We start from the raw sequence: 21,396 nt of genomic DNA, 5'->3' as shown, positions 1-21,396 counted from the left end.
CGAGGTCCGGCCCCCCGCGGACCCCGCGGTGTGAGCCCCGCGCGCCTCCAGCCCGGTTCCCGGTCCTCCGGGCCACCCTCTCCACCGAGCTGCGGCCCCCTCGCGCGGACAGCGGGCTCAGCTGGTGGGACGCGCAGTGCCTGCGTCTCCAGCTCACCGCGTGCACGGCGCGCACCCCAGCGCCATGGCCGCTCGGCCGACGCCACTGAAACGCCCGGGGGCGTCGAACCCACGAAACCCGGCCCAGGACCTCGAGCGCCCGACCCGGCCCCCGGCCCCGCCCGCGCCACCCTCCAGCGGCCCGCCCCCCAGGCGCCATTGGCCGCGCCTGCTCCGCTCTCCGCGCCCTGATTGGTCGGCCCGAGGGTCGGTCAGACCGGGCGCGGCGGCGGCGGCGGCGGCGGCGGCACGGGAAGGGTCGCAGCGCCCCGGCGCCCCTCACACCCACTGCGGCGGCGGGGCGGGGCGGAGCGGAGCGGGGCGGGCCGGCGGCGGAGCCGGGGCCGCTGAGCCAGGAGTGACTAGCACGCAGCGCCGCCAGTCCGCCCGCCCGCCCTCTCCCCGTGGCGCGGCGGCGGGGAGGCGAGGTGAGCCCGGCGGGCGGGCTAGGCCTGGCGGCGTTTGCTCGGGCCGGGCCCGCGGGGAGGGGCGGCGGGGGAACCGCGCGGCCGGGGTTTCGGGGTGGGCCAGGGGCTGCGGGGCCCTGGCAGCAGCAGCCGTCGCCCCTGTGCTCGGGGATGCCGCAGGCGCCCCTTTCCGCCCGGCTGTCAGCAGCTCCGGGCTGCGGGCCTGCTCACCGGCCTGGCCCGGCCTACCTGCCCGTGGGGTCTGCGGGCGCCATCCCTCCCAGAGGTGGGGCAAACAGCTGCACTCCTGCGCCGGGTGCCCAAGGGCCCGGGGTCGCGTCCCCGCGACCTTGAGCAAGGCACTGACCCTCGCTCTGCCGCGGTTTTGCCTTCAGGAAAGTGGGGAAATGCCTCTTCTGGATAGGGTTGTTGTCAGGCTGTGTGACTGTATGCAGACGCCTGAGCAGGACACCGGTGTACATTTGTGGAAGATTGGGCAGGGTACTGGCCCTTGCTGGTGTGAGTGTTGTAGGAACCCCCTCCTCATCCGCCCAGCCTCGCGCCTCCCCACGCAGTCGTCCCTTGCGTTGTCATTGCACACTCAGTGTCCAGCAGTGCCAGAGGGGACCCAGCCTACATCCCTTACCACCACACCCCTCTCCCAGAAGACTGCTGCCCCATTCCGCTCATCTCGCCCGCCTTGAACATGCCAGCCCGCATTTGCCCCAGGACCTTTGCATTTGCTGTTTCCTCGTCTTTGGAGTTGTCTCCGTGATCCTGGCACAAGTAGCTCTTTCTGCTCCTTCCTCTGGTCACATGTCTCGGTTTGGGTGAGGCCCTCCTCGACCACCCTCTTTCATCCCTTAGTCATGCTATTTCATTATTTTAAAAGTTTCTTTCCTAGCTCTCACCTGGTTTGAAACGATTCCATTTATTTGCCTGTTTATTTTCTGTCTCCCCGACTAGGATGTAACTTTGTGAAAACAGGTAGCTGTCTGATTTGTCCACTGCTTTATCCCCAGTGCTTAGAAAGCACACAGTAAGTATTCAGTAGTATCAGTTCAATGAATGAATGAATGATCAAAAAAATGGCCCAGTCTCCCTGTTTTCTCTGCTTTATCTGTTAATTTAGTGACTTCTGATTAACGTGTGAAACTTATAAGCAGATGGAAGCGTGTTCTATTTTGTGAAACACTTTGGTGTCCTTGACCCCTTTAATTGCTAACTGTTGGAACAAGCTGTGATGTAAATCTCACATTTTTATAATGGTTTAGCTCTAGCTTTCTTCCACACATGCAGGAGACATTTACTGAATTCTGCATTATCTAGGTCATGCTTTCTGCTGGGCCCTAGGGACACAAGGCAGATAGCAACAGGGTCCCTTTCCAAAGAGAGCCCAGGAGCCCAGTAGAGAAGGCAGGCATGCAGACACTTAGTTCCAGGACTGTACAACCCTTGCTGTAGTGGAGGGGCTATGCCATGGAAATGTGGAGGAGGTGACAGGTGGTGCTGGGGGGCCTTGAGGGTGATGAGAAATTTGCTAGGCAGGGAGAGGCAGAGGTGTGAAGGAGCAGGGCCAAGTAAGGACCATAGCCCACTGTAGAGTTGAGAATCAGTCTGGAGGCCAGGTGTAAGGGCACAGAGTCGTGGGGGCTCTGAAGAACTGGAACCTTACCCAGCAGTTTTCTAGAAGAAGGTGGAATTTGACTGGGTGCCATGGCTCACGCCTGTAATCTCAGACACTTTGGGAGGCTGACATGGGAGGATCACTTCAGGCCAGGAGTTCAAGACCAGCCTGGGCAACAGCGAGATCCCTGTCTCTACAAAAAGTTTACAAAATTAGCTAGGTGTGGTGGCATTCATCTGTAGTCCTAGCTACTTGGGAGTCTGAGGTGGAAGGATGCCATGAGCCCAGGATTTCGAGCCTGCAGTGAGCTATGATCGCACCACAGTGCTCCAGCCTGGGTGACAGAGCAAGACCCTGTCTCTAAAAAAGAAGGCAGCACTCCACATTTGTTCTGATTTTTAAATGTTGGCAATAGCTAATTAATTTTTTTTTTTTTTTTTTTTAATGCTGTGAGCCAAGCAAGATTCATTCAGCTTGGTTGCAGATTGTCATCCTCCAGGAGTGGCTGTGTGGGAGGGAGGAGCTGTGAGGAGAGCAGGAAAGGTAGCCTAAGGCCAGTAGAGTCAGGCCCTGTTTGCCCAGGTGCCAGCCCAGATACTCATTTGATTGTAACTGGAGCCCTGTGGAAACGGAAGCTCGGGAGTTTGAGTAGTCTGCTTCTTAGCAAGCAGCTGGTGAGTGGAATCCGAACCCAGATCACTCCCCAGATAAGGATTCTTTCCTGGGTCCCTCAGCTCTGAGTATTCTCTTTTGGCTTTTAACTTGTTCTGGAAGAATGACCACCAATCTATTTAATGTTTTCCTTGATTTAACTTTTAAATTTTTCTTCAAAAGGATCCTGCAGAGTTAAAAACAATACTATTTTTGCATAGACTTCTCTGGACAGCTTTGATTTTCCTGGTAATTTAATTTTCAGGGTGCCAGGACTTTAATTTGTTCACAGACTAAAATCTGTTTATTTGGTCCCCCAAATAAACATTAGAGAGGATTCCTGAATGTGTCTAATATAAAATATTCTTAATTTTCTGGATAAAGAAAAGGACCAGACAAACCAGTTAATAGTGACTGGACCAGTTTTCATGAGGCATAAAACAGAGACCAGATTTTTTTCTCCTTGAGACTATTGATTTGCCAATAGGGCAACTACTTTTGGTCTACATACGTACAGTAGTTATACCTCACACTTGGCTAGGAAGGTGCCATTTTTACATAATTTTCCTTCAGAATAATTAATTCCTGATATTTTGTACTTGATTGTATGAACTGGTTTCAACATCTTTTTTTTTATTTTAACTTTTATTATGGGAACTTTCAAAGATACACAAACTAAACATAATAGCATACTGCTTTAACAGTTATTAACTCCTGACCAATCTTGTTTCATCTCTAATGTTATCCTCTTGCATGCTTACCACCCATAATTATTTTCAAGGAATTCCTAAATATCATGTCATTTCATTCATTATTTTTCAGGATACTAATTACACAGTGGGTGCCCAGTAAATGTTTGGTAAAGACAAAGCTAAACGGGAGAATACATGTGGTAGGGCAGCTGGGAGCAGTGGTTCAGATCAGGACTTTGAGTCAGATCCCAGTGGGTCTGCTGCGTATCTGGGTGATGTGCAGAAGCGATTGGGCTCATCTGTAAAACAGACGGGCTCAAGCTCAGGGTGCTCAGTGGTTATACAGTAGTTACACCGCACACTGCGGTGGGTCTCTAAAGGTACTGACTCTTTTAGAGTTGAAAAAGTAATCCTTCCTTCATATCATCAAATAACTAGTCAATCTTCAAATTTCCAGCTGCCCCATGAATTTTAAGTTTCCTTAATAGTTTGAAGGTAGAGCACGATAAGGTCCATACGTTGTTGATTGGTTGATACGTCTTTTAAGTTTCTCTGAATCCATAGATCCCCCTCCTATTTCTGTTTTCTTGGTAGCTTATTGGTTGAGGCAATTGAGTTGTTCTGTAGCATTTCCACAGTTGGTATTTGATTGATTGCATCTCTGCAGTGTAATTTCATGTGTTTCTCTGTAATCTCTGTCAGTCAGTGATTGGCTCTAGACAAGGCTTGGTCAGATTTAGGGTGCATTCCTGCGTCAAGATGCCATCCTAAGTGGGCTCTGCACTTCTCATCTAGAGGTAACCTGAGGCTCTCTGCCCGTCTGTTTTACAGATGAGCGCAATCGCTTCTGCACATTACCCAGATACGCAGCAGACCCACTGGGATCTGACTCAAAGTCCTGATCTGAACCACTGCTCCCAGCTGCTCTACCACATGTATTCTCCGGTTTAGCTTTGTCTTTAACAGACATTTACTGGGCACCCACTGTGTAATCAGTAGAGGATTGAGAAATAAATCAGACACATTTTCTGCCCTTACAGAGTAGAAGTATAAGTAGACTCGCAATGCAGTCTAAAGCGAATACAGCGAGGGTGGCAAAAATGGGGGCATGCCCAGCACGGTTTGAAGGGAAAGGCTGGAGGAGGAAACATGTAAGAGAAGCAGGTGCTTGAACTAGTGTTTGAAGGAAGATGAAGGTTGACCAGGAGGTCAGAAAGGAGAGGGACGCCATTTCAAGCAGATGGAACAGCTTAGGCAGAGGCCTGCAGGTGTGCAGTAGCTGGGTGTGTCTGCTGATCCCACGTGGTTTGATGTTGCTCAGGATTGGGCCAGAGGACTGCCATCTCCCATGCTGTGCTAGGGAACTGAGTCTTATTCTCAAGGCGGTCAGTCACTGTTGAAGGAGTTCAAATGGTATGGCATGATCACTGCGTATTTTCAACGAATCTCTCTCTTTTTTCATTTCCATATTTTGAAATAATTATAGATTCACAAGAAGTTGCACAAATGGCACAGAGAGGTCCCAGTACCCTTCACCCAGCTTTCTCCAATGGTTATGTATCTACATAACTATAGTAAAATATCCAAACCAGGAAATTTGGCATTGGAACAATGTGTATAGAGTTCATTGTCATTTTTCATCACGTGAAAATTCATATAACCACCACCACAATCAAGATGCAAAACTATGTCATCATCCCAAATATCTCCCTGTGCCACTCCCTTACAGCCACAGCACCCTTTTCCCCAGCATTCATAACCGCTGGCAAGTGCTAATCTAGTCTCCATCTCTAGACTTTTGTCTTTTCAGGAGTGTTATATTCATGGAGTTAGATGGTGTGTGACTTTTGAGCTTGGCTTTTTTCATAGAATATACTGCCCTCGAGATCCACCCAAGTTGTGGTATGTCTCAGCAGTTGCTGAGTGGTGTTCTGTGGTATGGGTGTACGGCAGTTAGTTTACCCATTTACCCATTGAAGGACATTTGGGTTGTTTCTAGTTTAGCTATTAAAAATAAAACTACTGTGAACATTTGTGTACATATTCTCACGTGGAGTGATTTCTCTTTCTAAAGTGGCATGTGTGCAGTGGTTTGGAGGTCACAGGAGTGGTGTCTGGGAGAATGCTTCTGCTGTTGCTGGTCCAAGGAGCCATGAGAAGCTGTTACCCAGGGCTCTGGGAGTGGGGGATAGAAAGGGGCAAATAGGCAGGCCTGGGTGCCTGGAAGTGGGGCTGGTGACTGGGATCCTTGGAGGGTCCTGTGGATCCAACAGTGGGTGAGGTGATAACCAAATGCTAGTTGTTCTGTATTGTGGCATATACTGTGGCTTAAGAACTACAGAGGATGGCCCTGAGAGCTGCAAGATTCTTGATTATCAAAGAAAGGTTAAGTTGTTCTACCAAGCTCTTCTTCAAAAGACTTACAGTAGGAAAATAGAAGAACTTTTTAAATTTTTACTTTTTTTTTTTTTTGAGACGGGAGTCTTGCTCTGTCACCCAGGCTGGAGTGCAGTGGCATGATCTCGGCTCACTGCAAGCTCCGCCTCTTGGGTTCACGCCATTCTCCTGCCTCAGCCTCCTAAGTAGCTGGGACTACAGGTGCCCACCACCGCACCTGGCTGATTTTTTGTAATTTTTTAGTAGAAACAGGGTTTCACCGTGTTAGCCAGGATGGTCTTGATCTCCTGACCTCGTGATGCGCCTGCCTCGGCCTCCCAAAGTGCTGGGATTATAGGCATGAGCCACCGCGCCTGGCTAAATTTTTACTATTATTATTATTTAACATAGAGATGAAGCCTCACCATGTTGCCCAGGCTGGTCTGGAACTCTTGGGCCTAAGCAATCCTCCCACCTTCAGCCTCCCACAGTGCTGGGATTACAAGTGTGAGCCATCGTGTCCAGCTGGAAAACAGCAATTTAATGAAAAAAACGTCGGCAGCAAGCATTGAGGGTGATTGTGAGAATCTGCTTTTAGTCACAGTGGTCAGTTGATTTAAATATTGCATGTCCTGGGTATTCTGAAGCTTTAGTGTGATTCAAGGTTCACCTGAGTCTGTGGATCACTGAATCATTGTCATCGTCAGAGGAAAAAGCGTTTTGGTAGGGGAAGTCAGCAGGATGAAATGTGCAGGACTGTGTTCTGGTCCTGGCCAGCCTGCGTGCAAATAGCTTCACTTTCTAAAGGGATGTCAGAATGGTGCTTTGGGAGGAACTTGAATATTGTGGTGAAACACACCTAAATTCAAATCTGGGCCATGCTGGGAATTTGGACAACTTCCTTATTGGCTCTAAGCCTCAGTTTCCTCATTTGTAGAGCGGGGATAGTAATATGCTCCTCACTAGTTGTTGTAAGGGTGTTTATAAATGTGTACTGCAGAACCAGGCCCACTCGCATGCCTCTAGCCTTACCTGCCTCAAGCCCATCTTCCGTACAAGTGTTAAATGATCATTCTGCAGCTTTTCATTTAACATTTTTTGTTTAATCAGTTTTTAAATGTGAAATATGTACATTTGAAAAACAGAATAGAAAGTTATGATGGGAAGAAAGTCTCTCATTTCCCACTATTTCTCTACTTGTTAGCATTGTGTGTGTGTGTGTGTATGCGTGTGTGTGTGTGTGTGTTTACGTAGCTGGGCATTATGTGTTCTCTTCTTCAACTTGCTGTGTTTCCTTTCTGTATCTTAGACATCTTTCCACATTGATACCTAAAGTCCTTGCATTCTGTTGAATGGCCTTCTTGTACTTTAGTGCCATAATTTATTCAGTCCATCCACAGTGTACATTTTAGATTACTTCTAGTTTTTTGCCTGTTACAAGAAGTGTTACAAACATCCTTGCACAGATATGTTTGGATGCTTGTACACATATTTGTCAGATACACTTAGAGAATTGTATTTGCCAGTTTAGGATGTGCATGTCACTTTTACTAGCTATTATTTCTATTCTATCCAAAAAAATGTTTTGCCCCTTCACAGCTCTCACTGACATGTGTGAAAGTGCCTGTTTCCTCATGTGTTGGTCGATATACTGTGAACAAACCTGAGCTCGGGTCTTGCCTCCTCCAGAAGGCCTCCTTGTAGCGTTCCCTCCCAGTTTGGAGGTGCTCATAGCCTGGGAGGGAGGCAGACCCTACAAAGGCTGTGACAGTGCAGCCTGGCGGGCGCTGCTGAGTGCACAAGTGGCAAGGAGGGAGCCCCGTGCTGGACGGACGGTGGCAGCACAGACTGGGAGCCGGGGGAGGAGCCGGCACCTGCTGGGGCGGGAAGTGGAGCAGCGAAGGCAGGGTTGGCTGTATTGCTGATGTGGTTGCATGAAGAATTCTCGCACTTCCTGATCTGTAAAACGGTTCTCTGAGCCTTTTGTTGAAATATCATCTCAATAGAGTTGCCTCACGAGTAGCTAAATTATGTGCTTTCTCAGGTGGCCTTGAGGCTCTTTCTCTTGCTCTCACAAAGCCCACGCTTGACAGAGAGGTGGCTTTAACAAGTTCTCACTTAGGCGACTTTTTTCTCCTGCCCAATAAGGGCACCTTATTTTACTTTTATAATTATTTTACATCTTTTTGTTTGTTTGTTTTTGAGATGAAGTCTCGCTGTGGCCCAGGCTGGAGTGCAGTGGCACGATCTTGTTTCACTGCAACCTCCGCCTCCCGGTTCAAATGATTTTCCTGCCTCAGCCTCCCAAGTAGCTGGGATTACAGGCACATACTACCACACCCAGCTAATTTTTGTGTTTTTAGTAGAGATGGGGTTTCACCATGTTGGCCAGGCTGGTTTCAAACTCCTGACCTCAAGTGATTCCCCACACCTTGGCCTCCCAAAGTGCTGGGATTACAGGCGTGAGCCACCGTGCCCAGACTATTTTAAATCTTGAGATGGAATTATAATTCTAAAACCTAATACGATTGAATATACTCCCCAAATTTAAAGAAGTTAGCCTAATATTGTCATAGTCCAAGTATAGGTGTAGCAGGGAGAGTTCCAGGGTTGGTCAGCAGGGTTGAGATTGATCTGTCAGTCCCAGTGTGGGCAGGGGTCCTGAATGGGGGGTGGCTCTGTGCCATGAGGTTGTTGAGGAATCCAGCTGGTGGGCAGCTTTCTGTCTACAGCATGTGACTTCTGTCTCTGGGTCCCTGACAGCTGATAGCCAGCAGCAAGGAAGAAAGACAGATTGGAGGGCAAGCAGCTTTCTATACAGAAAAATAATAAAAGTGATCCGGAAGTTGCGTACATCACTTCTACCCACATCTTATTAGTCAGAACTTGGTCATCTGGCCATACCTGGCTACTGGGAAAGCTGCCAGGCGTCGTCTCTGTTTGGGCAGCCATTTATCTAGCAGGAAGGGGGAGGCTTCTCTTACGAAAGCGAGGAAGGGAGGAATGGATCCCGGAGCGCCTCAGCACCTGTGCCGTACCTCTGATGCTTTGACAGCTTCCACAGCCCTCAGGACTGAGGCCAGACGGCTCTGCCTGGCTTCTGGGGCCCGGAGTGATTTGGCCTCCTTTTCTCTCTCCAGCGTCACTTGCCCTCTACCCAGTCCCTAGTGACTTGTCACATTCCCAGTGTGCCTCCACCCCTGCTGCTTCTCCTCCCATTCCCCCAAATCTTGTTCACCCTACTGGGTTTAGGACCCTTGGTGTGCAGGGCCTCTTCCTGAGTGTGTGCTCACTGAGGGCAGGCCATGTGTCCTGGCATGGTGCCTCACCATCCACAGTGGGTGCTCAGGAAACGCTTGGCAGTAACTGTGTCACTGGTGTGTTTGCAGCGTAGCAGAGGAACAGCCACCCCCGATAAAGCAGGTGGTAGTGGGTGCCTGCCTTTTTGCTGAGTTGTCTCTAATCCTTTGCACTTGTACCCCTGCTAGCCAAGCTGAGCAGTCGCTGTGTTGGGACACTGTCAGTTTGAGCTCTGTGCCTCTACTGTCCATCTCTGGCAAGAGTCTAAGGGCGGATGCCACCTCCTCCATGAAGCCGTCCTTGTCTTCTGCACCCCTGCCAGTGGGTAGGATCTCTTTTGCCTTTTGATTTTGTTTACATTTTGCATATGGCCCTTACTGCATTGTCATGTGTAATATAGATAATGGACTCATTGCTCACACTTCTCCCCCAAATAGTGCAGTTCGTGCTGCTTCAAGACTGGTTGCTAGCTGACTATGGCATATCTCTTGCGATACTTACCACTTTTGTGCGTAAAGGCACCCCCTAAATGTTGAGTGGAATTGTTTCAGCCTCTTGCAAACTGTAAATAAGCTGATCTTTAGAAAAGGATCTTCCTGTAGATGTCAGTAAGATGGAGCAGCATTGTGGGGAATCAGATCAACAAAGGTTTATTGAATGCCCATGCTGCCCCAAAGACCAGCTTCCTGTCCTCCTGTCCTTGGAGTGTGAGATGCCATGAGCAAGACAGACCTGCCTCGCACCTCCTACAGCTTAGGGCACAGTGGGGAGCTCCCGAGTCCCCTTCTCACAGCACTGTGGCCTAGGCAGGTGTTTTAGTTCACTCAGTCCTAGACTGCTCCCAGGTAACCTGGAACTGACACTCCTGCTGTGCGGGTTGTATGAGCACCTGTTTGTCCAGCATCTAAAGCACTGTGGCATCCCTGGAGTCACTCCCTGGCTGGCTAACACATCTTGGCAGGAGTGGTCAGAGTGGCAGCCACACTGCAGCCACCACCTGGAGGATGGGGAGAAGACCGTGGGGCAGTAGTCACTTGGAGAATTTAATTAGTTTGACTCAGTTCTTTATTTAGACTTGTTATTAATGCATTTATTTCCATGTTTAAGGAAAATCCTAGATATCATTGTGTTGAAATACAAATCATCACCACAAAAATCTCATTGGATTGACGTTAAATATTAGATACTAGAACATAAAGGCAAGGGATTTGACGGAGCTGTAGAATAAAACTTAAATTCTGTATTCTTAAACAGTATAGAATGTCTACCTATATGATTTTATTGTTGGCTATATAGTTTTAAAAGACCAAAATAAATAGCTCGCTGACTTTTATTTATTTATTTATTTTTATTTTTTTTTTTTTTGAGACGGAGTCTCGCTCTGTCGCCCAGGCTGGAGTATAGTGGTGCGACCTCCACTCACTGCAAGCTCCGCCTCCCGGGTTCACGCCATTCTCCTGCCTCAGCCTCCCGAGTAGCTGGGACTACAGGCACCCGCCACCTCGCCTGGCTAATTTTTGTATTTTCAGTAGAGCAGGGTTTCACCTTGTTAGCCAGGGTGGTCTTGATCTCCCGACCTTGTGATCTGCCCATCTCAGCCTCCCAAAGTGCTGGCATTACAGGCGTGAGCCACTGCGCCCAGCCAGCTCACTGACTTAAATAAGCGTAACCAGACAAGAGCCTCAGAACCACTTGCCGATTTCTGTTTGCTTATTTTCTGTATAAAATCATCCAGCCTCCTGCAGAGTAGGAATCTCAGCCTGTGCCTCAGCCACAGAAAAGCTGCTTTCTGGGCCTGCTGGCCTACACTCAGACGTAGTGAATCAACCTCATAGTGTTGCTGTTATGGACTACAGGTCACAGCAGAGTTCTTCATATACAGATACCTACCCTGAAGCCTGGTGGTGATGTGGGACTCTGGAGCTGTGCCAGCTGATGCCGGCTCTGGGACCCACCTCCTGAGGTAGGAGCACATGCTTGGGCACACAGCACACGGATGCCACCGGGCCTCTAGCAGCCTGTCACTTTGGCATATGAATCTCGCTTTTGGTTCATCATTTCAACCAGAATCTATACGCTGAGCAGAAGACTGGTCCGTCTGCTTCTCTCTAGGCATTCCAGAGGTGATCCTTTTGAAGCAATGCCCCGTCTCTAATTGAGACAGCGAGGAGTCAGTGGTTCCGCAGCGGGCAAGCTGATGAGAAGCGTAGAGTGATGTCGTCTTTTCATAGACAGCAGGAATGCACAGATTCTTTCTCCAACGGTGGTTATTCTCTAGTCCAACCCCTTAAAGTGTGATCTTACTGGACCTCAACATTCCTTCCTTTCATAATGGTCCTGGTGCCACTAAAATGTCTGCATTTTTTTGTGTCTTGCTCAAGTTCAGAACTTGGTCAAATTGACTTTATCAACTTACAGCCACATTGTCTTATATACCAATAAGTTCAAAACACTAAGTAAGCTGTGTATGTATGCTTTCGGTAAGAATGCATGTTCATTCTGTTTTTCTTTGAAGGAATCTGAAAGTTGCCAGTCCTTCGGAATATTGCATGACACTACATCATGAGCGACAGTAAATGTGACAGTCAGTTTTACAGTGTGCAAGTGGCAGACTCAACCTTCACTGTCCTAAAACGTTACCAGCAGCTGAAACCAATTGGCTCTGGGGCCCAAGGGATTGTTTGGTAAGTATGGTCTGTTTTAATAGCGTGGATTGAGTTTTTGCTGTAATAAAAAGTAAAACTAAAGTGTCAGAATTTAGAAACATTGATGATAAAGAAAAAAAACAAAACTGTGTTATAGGTTTCTGAGCTAAATTGAATCAACTGCTTGCTCTAGTTCTGTGTAGTCAGGCTGCAGGGTACAAACCCATATTCTTAGAACGCTGCAGGAATTTAAATAGGTAGCAAGTTTTCTTTTTTGTTTGTTTCTTTTTTCTTTCATTTTTTTTTTTCATTTCTCCTGTCATCATGATATCAGAGTAATAGGTATGGCAGTGAGTTGTAACAGAAATTTGGAGTTTTATTCATTTCATCGTGGCCACCTTTTCCCCCCCCCACCCTTTTATTCCCAATCACTCCTATTCATTTCTAGGCGCCATCATTGCAGTGCCTTGCCATTCATTGGCAGGATGAGGCCAGTCAGTGTCATTGTCACTCCATGGATTAACCAGGAAGGGATGCTGTGTGAGGGGTTGGGCTGGCTGTCTCTTCCTTGGTGTCTCACTTCAACTGTGTGTCCAGCCCAGAACGTCAGAATCGTTAGTCTGACCCTGAACATTAGTCTCTTGCATGGTAAGACGGTCAGCCGCCGCGGCATCACAGGCCAGCTCAAGGTAAAGCTCTTCACATGTTTCCTAGACTGCAGTTATCAGCACTTCCCATACTTTTTACCCCTTATTTTTCTGGGCAGAACTTTTTCTTTTTTTTTTCTTTCCTTTTTTTTTTTTTTTTTTTGGAGGGGGTCAGTGAAAATAGGATTACCTTTGCGCCTAAAGAAACTGATGAAGTTAAAACATCTAATGTTTACAGCTAGTAGACAGCGGGGATTTGAGATAAAAGAAAACTCTTTTGGATGGTCTAGTAGGGGAGTTTACGTTTACTTGTAGAGATGTTGGGTTTGGAGAATCTTTATCAATGATTTTTAACTGATCCTCTGTTGCAGAGACCTATGATCAGGGATACAGTTGTTTTTTCAGCCCTGGCGGCTGCAAGCCCTGGAAGCTAAGATGAAATTGCAGTCCAGAGCTTCTTTGAGAAACTAAGGTGGGAGAAGGGACTGTTTGGAAGGAATGCTCAGCTTGCATCTAAAGTAATGGTGATCCTAACTTCCCAATGACACAGACTCTTTTGGCACTTAAATCCAGTGTGCCAAAAGAAGTTTTAAAGTTGGCCGGGCGCAGTGGCTCATGCCTGTAATCCCAGTGCTTTGGAAGGCCAAGGTGGGCAGATCACAAGGTCAAGAGATTGAAACCATCCTGGCCAACATGGTGAAACCCTGTCTCTACTAAAAATATAGAAACTAGCCAGGTATGGTGGCGCATACCTGTAGTCCCAGCTACTCGGGAGGCTGAAGCAGGAGAATCATTTGAACCTGGGAGGCAGAGGTTGTAGTGAGCCCAGATCGCGCCACTGCACTCCAGCCTGGGGGACAGAGCGAGACTCCATCTCAAAAAAAAAAAAGAAGTTTTAAAGTCAGTGAATGATGGTTCAAATTAGGAAACTTTGATGGTAATGGAAAGTTATAAACAACAAAACATTCTTTTGATTTATAATCCATCTCCTATTTGGAATTAGATGATAATTTGACAGATAATTTGATGTGTGCACGTGAGAGAGAGAGAAAAAGGAGAGAGGGAGCAAGAAGGAATAAATATCAGAGGTCTTGGGGAGTTGTTTGTGGCTATGGACAGGTAGCTGTTTTATTTATTTATTTTATATATATATATATATATGTATATGTATTTTTTTTTTTTTTTTTTTTTTTTTTTTGAGACAGAGTCTCGCTTTGTTACCAGGCTGGAGTGCAGTGGCGCAATCTTGGCTCACTGCAACCTCCGCCTCCCAGGTTCATGCAGTTCTCCTGCCTCAGCCTCCTGGTAACTGGGACTACAGGCGCGTGCCACCACATCCAGCTAAGTTTTGTATTTTTAGTAGAGACAGTGTTTCACCATGTTGGCCAGGATGGTCTCGATCTCTTGACCTGTGATTCACCTGCCTTGGCCTCCCAAAGTGCAGGGATTACAGGTGTGAGCCACTGCACCTGATCTACAGGTAGCTGTTTTAAATATGTGCTTCATTTATCCCAGCTGGCATGTCATTCACTTGCTTTTGAAGGTTGGTAGTAGTGTGAATAGTGTATATTATACCATCACCATGAGCTCTACCATAACCCTCACTGGTGGTGAAACGAAGGACTAGGAAGGCTCACTTGCTTCTCCCATCTCACAGAGTGTCAGTGGGAGGCCTGGGACCAAAACAAGCTGTGGGCCTTTGGGACCTTATTGCCTGTACCATGGAGAGACTTGTTGAAGACTTTGAACCACTGATACTTTGACAGGACAAGTCCTCTGAGCCAACCTCTGTTTAGAATCTTAGTAATCATGAACAAATATTCACTAAACACCTATGAAATAATTTTCAGTTAATTGTATTTATCTCTATAAGACAACTGTTATATTCAAGAACAGTTTCAATTTTTATAACTATAACTGGCTTTGTGTTTTATGGTATCCTTCTATCTTATGTTCTGCTAGGGAAAGTAAACACTTTGTAGGTGATTTTAGCTTCCTTTCCCCCTTTCTCTTTTCTCTTTATTCTTCACCAGGCTATGAGGCACCAAGTAGAATTGGGAAATAATCTAGTTATAGCACATTCCCGTTTCAAAAAAGAAAAAAAGCTTTTCCTAAAATAAGCTCAACAGTAGATTAGCTGACACTCTGGCAAGAGGAACTGGATTTTCTGTCATATTTCATATTAAAATATTGGCACTATATAGTTAACTGATGATCTGAAACTTCCTTTTGTCACTATTGTACTTGAAAATCATCTGTCAATGATTCCTTGGGGGGTGTAGGCTGCAGAATAATGGCCCCACCTGAGATGTCCACATCCTAATCCCTGGAATTTGTATGTTTCTTTACATTGCAAAAGGAATTTAGCAGGTGTGATTAAATTAATGGTCTTGAGATGGGAGGGTTATTCCAGGTTTAGCTGGGTGGGTCCTTCTTACAAAAGGGAGACAGGAGGGTCATAGTCAGAGATGTGATGACAGCAAAGTTTGGAGTGATGTGGGGTCACAGCCGAGCAATACAGGAAGCCTCCCACCAGCTGAGAGAGGCAGGGAGCGGGTTCCCCCCGAGCCTGCAGAAGGAACCACGCAGCCCTGCTTACCTCTTGACGCATAAGATGCATTTTGGACTTCTGACCTCCAGAACTGTAAGATAGTAAATTTGTGTTGCTTTAAAGCAGTAAATTTGTGGTTATTTGTTACAATAGCAATAGGAAACTGATTCACGAGCATGTGTATTTTTATATTTTTGAGAAATAAAATATAGTAGCAGCAGTGTATGGTTTATGCAACTAGCTAATCTTCTATTTAAATTAGAGCTTTATGAAGGGCAGGTGTGCAGATAAACCAACGTGCAGATAGGGCCTGCGACCTGTACAGGATTAAATGGAAGAGCTGGAACCAGAAGAAAATATTCTGGTTCCTAATTTTGAATTGTTTTTATAGTTGTCTTTGATTTATTTCTTTGTTTTTGTTCTTTTTTTTTTTTTTTGAGACGGAGTCTTGCTCTGCCACCCAGGCTGGAGTGCAGTGGCCGGATCTCAGCTCACTGCAAGCTCCGCCTCCCGGGTTTACGCCATTCTCCTGCCTCAGCCTCCCGAATAACTGGGACTACAGGCGCCCGCCTCGTCGCCCGGCTAGTTTTTTGGATTTTTAAGTAGAGACAGGGTTTCACCGTATTAGCCAGGATGGTCTCGATCTCCTGACCTCGTGATCCGCCCGTCTCGGCCTCCCAAAGTGCTGGGATTACAGGCTTGAGCCACCACGCCCGGCCTGTTTTTGTTCTTTTAAAAATGTTAGTAAAATTTATTAGGAAATAAGTTTTTACAGTTGAAAATAAGTTTATTTTATTTTTGAGACAGAGTCTTGCTCTGTCACCAGGCTGGAGTGCAGTGGCATGATCTCAGCTCACTACAGTCTCCACCTCCCGGGTTTAAGTGTTTCTCCTGCCTCAGCCTCCCGAGTAGCTGGGACTACAGGCGCCCGCGGCCACACCCAGCTAATATTTTGTATTTTAGTAGAGACAGGGTTTCACCATGTTGGCCAGGATGGTGTCAATCTCTTGACTTTGTGATCCACCCACCTTGGCCTCCCAAAATGCTGGGATTGCAGGCATGAGCCACTGTGCCTGGCCTAAAATAAGTTTTAAAATATAATTTTGAAGTATTCATAAATATCAACTGTGTTATAGTACAATTAAGTAATCATAAGATTTTGAAGCTCTAGTGGGGAAGATGTGTGTACGTTTCTTTCATACATGTATTCAGTTTTTCTTTCTCCTTCAAAAATCTCAAGTTGTTTGGCCAAAATAGTAAAGATTATTTGTTTTATGAAACCGTTCCATGAAATGTTTAACCTTTAAAAAAGTGTTTAATATTAAGTCTGGCAGTACTTAGAAGTGACAGTTACAGCCTTAACATGAAATAATTGGTAGAGTGTATTCCTTTTTGTTTCCTCAAGTTCTGTACAAACATGAGTACTGGCCTGTTCTTAATATGGTTTTCTTTTCTTTTCTTTTCTTTTTTTTTTTTTTTTGAGATGGAGTCTCACTCTGTCGCCCAGGCTGGAGTGCAGTGGCGCAATCTCAGCTCACTGCAAGCTCCGCCTCCTAGGTTCAAGCAATTCTGCCTCAGCCTCCCGAGTAGCTGGGACTACAGGCGCCCGCCACCATGCCCGGCTAATTTTTTGTATTTTTAGTAGAGACGGGGTTTCACCATGTTAGCCAGGATGGTCTCGATCTCCTGACCTTGTGATCCGCCTGCCTCAGCCTCCCAAAGTGCTGGGATTACAGGCGTGAGCCACTGCGTCTGGCCTTATTTTCTATTAATATAAATACATAAAAACATAACAATGTTCACAACAAAATTTCTGTGATAAAGGAGACATATGGTATGAAGCCTAGAATGGCTGTGATTTGGGAGACGAGTTCTGAGTCCTGCTCTCCTCCTCACAGCAAGAGTTCTTTGTGACCAGGGCAGATCAGTTTCTTTATGGGCCCTAATATTTCACCTGTAAAATGAGTGGTTTGGAACTTCTCATTTAAGATGGTGGCCCAAACACCTGTACAAAGATAAGAGGGCAGTAATGAGTGGAAGAAAGGTTTAACAAATTAATGAAATATAGAAAGTAGCTTGAATCTTGTGATAAGATAAAACAGCAGATAAAGTGAGAATAAGTAGCTGAAGTATTTGCGGTAAGGAAGAGAACCTACCTATAGTAAAACTCTGCAGGGGCTGTGGGCAGAATCTCCCCATCCCTCCTTCCAGCTGAAGAAACCAACCCGTACAGGACACCATCAAATCTCCCCATCCCTCGTTGCAGCCGAAGAAACCAACCTGTACAGGACACCATCAAATCTCCCCATCCCTCGTTCCAGCCGAAGAAACCAACCTGTACAGGACACCATCAAATCTCCCCATCCCTCATTCCAGCCAAAGAAAAGGGAGTCTGTCCTAGGGGAGCGAGCACAGGCATATCTATGCAGTGGGCACACGCCCCAGGTTGGGGAAAGGCCGTTGGATACATGCTGGTTTCACCAACCATCTGTAGGTTGGGTTTGGCCTGGACCCCTGTATCCCAGGAGGCCAGTAGCCCCCTGCATGGGACAGGACTGGGAGGTGGGTGGGAGGGCTGAGCTTTGAGGGAAGCCATTATTTGGCTTCATGGGAAGTGGTGCAGGTGGTTATTATTGGCTCAGTTTTGCAGGACCTGGGTGATCACCCGAGGAGTGAAAATTGCCTTTTTATGAGAAATTGCCAAAACTGATGCAAGCTCATCAGTTGAAAAGGTGACTAATGCTGACAGGCGGCTTCACCTGCCCCTTCCCCACAAGTAACTAGTGTTCAGAAGTGGATTTGGTTCCTTCCCAGCCTTTCCCCTTTGCATGTAGCTGTGTGCACGTACTTTTGTGTGTACACACACATTCCCTGGAGGGGTTACTTTTATTTTTTTATTTGGCGGGATAGCTAGTGAGGCAGCCTGACACTTGCTTGTCTTTTAAGTGTGGAATTCTCTATGGAGTGGGCATCGGGGACTTACTAGCTGGTCTCTGCCAGCTGTTTGGCTGCCTCAGTTTCCGCCCTTCACAGACATGCTAGCCACCTGATGTGACATTCAGTGGCCTTGTTTGCAGCTAGTATGATGAGAGAAGTGGATCAGGTATGTTATAAAACTGAGAAAGCACACAACATGCAGAGGGAAAGGAATAATGACCGTGTGTGTACTGCTCTGCTAAAGTCCATGTCACATGACTGAGATGACATTTTTTTCAGCTAACATTTGGGCCCTGAGACAGGGCATTTATGTTTTACTTTTTTTTTTTTTGAGACGGAGTCTCGCTCTAGCCCGGGCTGGAGTGCAGTGGCCGGATCTCAGCTCACTGCAAGCTCCGCCTCCCGGGTTTACGCCATTCTCCTGCCTCAGCCTCCGGAGTAGCTGGGACTACAGGCGCCCGCCACCTCGCCCGGCTAGTTTTTTTGTATTTTTTAGTAGAGACGGGGTTTCACCGTGTTAGCCAGGATGGTCTCGATCTCCTGACCTCGTGATCCGCCCGTCTCGGCCTCCCAAAGTGCTGGGATTACAGGCTTGAGCCACCGCGCCCGGCCATGTTTTACTTTTTATTTATAACAGAGTTAGAAGGAATACTACCAGGCTTTCTTTTCTGTTTTCCCCCAACTCCCACTTTACCCCTCAAGTTTACCTACCTCAGAGAGAAAGCGGAGCTCGCCTGGTTAATGAGAGCCTGAAATGATTTCAGCCAGGTCACTGTGTAAAGGTCATACTGCTTCTGTCTCCTTGTGTGTCATTTGCTCAGCTCAAGTATTTCGTAGCTCCCTGTATACACTTAGCTGTGTTACCCTCCTAGCCTGCTTTCTTGGTTTGATACATGCCTGAGAGCATATGGGAGCACTTAAGGTCTAGGGTCATGGGAGGACTGGTCTGCCACCCCAGCTCATCTCTCCAGCTCAGCCTGCATGCATGCCTTCCTCCATCTGATTCCAGAACAGGGGGTGGGAGGTCTCACACTGACCTCAAGTTTATGGACTTTTTCCACCTCTGCTTTCCCATGTCTACAACTTTTTACACCTCTGCTTTATCCATATCTACAATTTCTTTATCATCCTAAACTGAAACACCATACCCATAAATAAGTCTTTGACTAGAAGACTGATGCATTTGACTCCATAAAAATTAAAACTTTATAGGCGAGAAAAATGCCTCAAAGTCAAAAGTCAACAGATTGGGGAAATAGATCTGCAACATACATGACACACAAAAAGCTAATTTGGGTTTATATATATATATATATATATCCTAAATTATTAAAAGACCAGCAGCCAAATTGAAAAATGGACAAGGGATATAAAGAAACAGTTCAAAGAAACATGTAGATTTTTAAATATTTGCTAATTTTTTACTGTGGTAAAATATGTTAACAGAAAAGTTAAGTACATTAAGTACAAATACATTGTTGTGCAACTATCACCACTATCCATTCCAAACCTGTGTTATCATCCCAAAGTGAAACTATGCATCCATAGAGCAATAGCTCCCCTTTCCCTTCCCCCAGTCTCCTGGAAACCACATCCTACTTTCTGTGTCTACGAATTTAACTGCTCTAGGTACACTATAAAAGTGGAAAGCAGAGAGTATTTGCATTTTTTGGTTTTTATCTTTTCAAGCTTTATGTTGTAGCATGTATTAGAATTCCTTTCCTTTTTAAGGCTGAAGAATATATCATTGCCTGTATTGATCATATTTGCTTATCCATTCATCTGTAGATGGACATTTGGGCTTTTTCTACCCTTTGGCTCTTGTGAATGCTGCTATAAACATGGGTGTGCAAATTCCCACTTTCAGTTTCTTGGGGTATATACCCAGATGTGGAATTACTGGATCATATGGTGATTACTGTTTTCCACAGTGGCTGTGGCATCTTACTTTCCCCCAGCAGTGTGCAGGAGTCTCCACATCCAGCATTTGCTGTTTTCTGGGGCTTTGTTGTTTTGGTTTGCTAGTGGTGGTTTTTTTGATGGCAGCTACACTTATATGTGTCAGTTGGTATTGCGTTGTGGTTTGGATTTACATTTTTCTCATGATTAGTGACGCAGTTTATACTGTGCTTACTGGTCATTTATATATCTTCTTTAAAGAAATGTGTATTTTAAAACCTTTGCTCATGTTTAAATTTGATTGTTTTGTTGTTGTTTCTGAGGTCTTTATATAGCCTGATTATTACTTATCAAATATATAATGTGTGGATATTTTCTTTCCCTTCGTGAATTTATTTTCAACCTATTGATTGTATCTTCAGATACATAAAAGCTTTTCACTTTGATGAAGTTCTTTTTATGTATTTTTGTTGTTGTTGTCTGTGCTTTCACTGTCATATCCAGGAAATTATTGCCAGATTCTACGTTATGAAACATATTTCCTGTGTTTTCTTCTAAGGGTTTTATAGTTTTAGCTCTTACAATTAGATGTTTGGTCCATTTTAAATTAAGTTTTTTATATGGTGTAAAGTAAGGGTCCAGCTTTATTGGTTTCCATGTAAATATTCATTTTTAACACCAAAAATATACTGTCCTTTCCCCATTGAATAGTTTTGACTCCCTTGTTAAAAATCATGACCATATTTTTTGGTTCTTTTTTTCTATTGCATTGTTCTTTATGTCTGTCTCTATGCTGGTACAACATCATTTTGGGTACTGAAGTATTACGGTAGGTTTGAAACCAGGAGGTGTTAGTCCTCTAACATTGTTAGTTTTTAAGATTGATTTGGCTACTTGGGTTTTTTTTTGAGATTTCATCTGATTTTTAGAATAGGTTTTTCTATTTTTTCAAATATTGGAATTTTTATAGTGATTTTATTGAATCTGTAGATGACTATAGATAACAATGGCATCTTGACAAGGTTTTGTCTTCCAATCCATAAACACATGATGTCTTTTCATTTATTTATGTCATCTTTAATACTTTTCTGCAATGTTTATAGTTTTTGCTATGCAAGTTTTTCATTTCCTTGGTTAAGTTGGTTTCTAAGTATTTTATTTTTTGACGCTATCATAAATGATACTGTTGTCTTGATTTCTTCTTCAGATAGTTTGTTATTGTAGAAATACAACTGATTTTTGTGTGTTGATTTTGTATCCTGTAGTTTTGCTGAATGTTATTTATTGCATCTGATAGTTTATCTCACAGAAACGAAATGATTTTTAATATATAAGATTATGTCATCTGCGAACAGAAAATTTTACTTTTTAAAAATCGGAATATCTTTTATTATTTTACTTGCCTTATTGTTTTAGCTAACCAGAACCTTCAGTACTATATTAAATAGAAGTAGTAAAAGCAGGCATCCTTGTTTTTGCTCTTAGGGTGAAAGCTTTCAGTCTTT

At 45.4% G+C, this 21,396-nt stretch overlaps 1 protein-coding gene across 2 annotated transcripts in view; it reads left to right on the top strand.

Moving 5' to 3' along the window:
• Positions 1-383: 383 nt before the first annotated feature.
• Positions 384-21,396, top strand: part of CLK4 (CDC like kinase 4) — a 121,026-nt gene continuing 100,013 nt past the window's right edge. For both annotated transcript variants that reach the window (XM_033180212.1, XM_033180214.1), the window contains exon 1: positions 384-587. The gene's annotated coding sequence lies outside the window, so the exon portion shown is untranslated. The remainder of the gene's footprint in view (positions 588-21,396) is intronic.

Source organism: Trachypithecus francoisi, unplaced genomic scaffold, assembly GCF_009764315.1.
Source record: "Trachypithecus francoisi isolate TF-2019V2 unplaced genomic scaffold, Tfra_2.0 Lachesis_group2, whole genome shotgun sequence".
In the NCBI taxonomy this organism is placed as follows: Eukaryota; Metazoa; Chordata; class Mammalia; order Primates; family Cercopithecidae; genus Trachypithecus; species Trachypithecus francoisi.
Note: the sequence above shows the minus strand (reverse complement) of the source record. Positions and strands in the feature narration are given on the sequence as shown.